This window comes from Mastacembelus armatus, chromosome 14, assembly GCF_900324485.2.
Source record: "Mastacembelus armatus chromosome 14, fMasArm1.2, whole genome shotgun sequence".
In the NCBI taxonomy this organism is placed as follows: domain Eukaryota; kingdom Metazoa; phylum Chordata; class Actinopteri; order Synbranchiformes; family Mastacembelidae; genus Mastacembelus; species Mastacembelus armatus.
The window spans coordinates 18,919,808-18,922,294 of record NC_046646.1 but is presented as its reverse complement, the minus strand read 5'-3'; positions in this window follow the sequence as shown (position 1 = coordinate 18,922,294).

Below are 2,487 nucleotides of genomic sequence, written 5' to 3'. Positions count from 1 at the left end.
GGTAGAGGTCCATCACTCTCTCTGGTTTCCACCTACTTGTGCCTCAAGCAGGAGCTGATTTACTGCCCACTATGAAATGAAGATCCCCTCTATGGTCTCCTGCCTCCATCACTAGTTCAGTGCCCTTCCCACTGCTGATATTAAAACCTGAGGGGGACACTGTGTTTTCATCCGCCTGCTGCAGCTGGGACTCCATAGGCCACTTCACTGCAAGAATGGTAGAGTTGGCAAATTAGTCACAAAAAAGTGTGGGCTGCTATTGTAGTATTGTAGCAAAATATTCTTTTCTTTGAATAGCGCCACTCCACGGTGTTGTTATGGCCCTCCAGTAGACGCTTTTGTCTTTATGCTGCACTCGTTAAACACCAGTAGGCTCTATTTAAGGTAAAAGGTTGAGAAATTAGTGCAGCTTTCACCTCTGGGTGTGGTCCAGTGAACATGACTCAAAAAGCTAATAAGTTAGCCTGACTCCTGTGACCTGGCCACACTTGAAACATATGAGTACTTCTTTTCTGTTTAGATTGGGTTTACAAAAGGAGATGTTACATTATACAAATCCGGAAACTTTCACATGATCCTCCTGGGTCCTCATCAAGAGTTTATGTACCCACATCCTGTTTCACCATTCACTTATTCACCCTAACTTTTCCTTTTCCCTTTTCTCTAGTTTCCCTCACTTCTTTCTTTCCTCGACCTCTCTTTCACCTTAAATCTGCATAAACTATTTTGCTTCTCTCACTGCCCAACCCTTCACTCATCTCATCCCTCTCCTCCTCAGTGATGTTTGTTTTACGTTAATCTAATTCGATGTGATTTAATTTGGAGAGCCGTGACTTGTGATGGCTCAGCAGGGATTCGAGGGTATAGTTTACATCGGCGTGCGTGTGTGCGTGCGTGCGTGCGTGCGTGTACACTCACCCGCATGTGCGTGCATTTACAGGTCTGCAGTGTGGGTACACATTCACAGATGTGCCCTGTGGATGGAGCAGAAATGTTTGATTTTGTTTCCATCTGGGTTTTACTCAGAGAAAACAAACTAACTTACAGTCATGCCAAGAATGTCATTACTTATTTATACGGCTGAGTAAGAATTGGAAGACAGTAGGAAGAGCAGGAATGATGAGGGGTAATGTTCAGGCAACGACAGTGGGAAATAAAAACAAGAGGTGCAGGATGAGAAGAGGATGGATGACCTTGGTGAGAACAGATAAACAGACATATTGTGATTTATGGGACTTCATGCATTATCCACAAGGGAATTATGAGCTGCAGGGAATGGTCACTTGCAATAATCTCCAGACTTTTCTGACATGCTGCTGTACCTGTGGGCTATGAAGAAGAAAAGTGTACTTCTCATTTAAATTTGACCCAAAGGACCTCTGTAATACAGAGGAGAGATCTAAGTGTCGGAAATAGAGTCAAATCTTGTCGTGCAGTATCATCTGTGATATGTATTTGCTGTAATAAGACGCCTCAGGCACAGAGCTGCTTTAAACTTTTTATTTAACCTGTAGATCCAGTCACATGAGAATATGCCTATAAAATAAAAAGTTAAAAATTTATTGCAGCAACACATATCTAAAGTTCTTCATCACAGTATGCTATAAAATACAACTAATTAAGTATTAATGCAGGCCACTGCCACCCTGCGCATCTTTGGACAATTGTTTATTGTCTTGATATAAATAATATTCATGTGTACATTCAACTGCTCGTTGAATAGAGTGAATTGTCTGTGAAGATGCATTTACCTTTAAGCATAGAAAAAGGCCTCTATGTAAACAATGAGAATAGAAACAATTATGGGATCCTATTGTATGCTTCTGAATTGTCTTTGATGCTTTTGTTGTGAAGGACAGTGTTTGTTAGTGACTGGCTTTAATTGCTTAGGATTGTTTGTCATGAAGTTTTGAGCTCAGATGAAACTTGTAATCCTGTTAATTTTCTCTAGGAGAGCAGCGGTGATACTAACAGCATTACCATATCATGAATTTAAAGTAATCGTGTTTTAATTAAACCTCATTTGGGTCTGTTAGCAGCATGTGGTGTGTGGTTGTGGATGGATGATTGGGTTTTGTTGTGTGTTTTTGTTTGTGCCTATGGGTATGTGCTTTTGTGAGTGTGTAACTCCAGTTTGAGGCTTTTTTGAGTTTTTAAAGACACATCTGTCATATACTTGCTCATAATGCTGCTCAGACCAGGACACTGTGCTGCCTTGTCATTTTCATCTCATCTCATTGATACAGCTTCTTTTTTTCATTTTCTTTTTGCTGTTTTTCTCCAACTGGGGATTTGTATTTGTTTTTCCACGGCCTAAATTAAATCAGGTTTGGATGTGTGCTTTTACTATTGCTTTTCTTATAGTTACACTGAGACACAAAGCAATTCAGAGGCACTCATATTATATACGTCCAGTGTCTTTGTTTGTTGACTCTGTCCACGTACTGTGTGTGTGCTTTTTGAATTTAAATTCAGGCTGATTCAAAC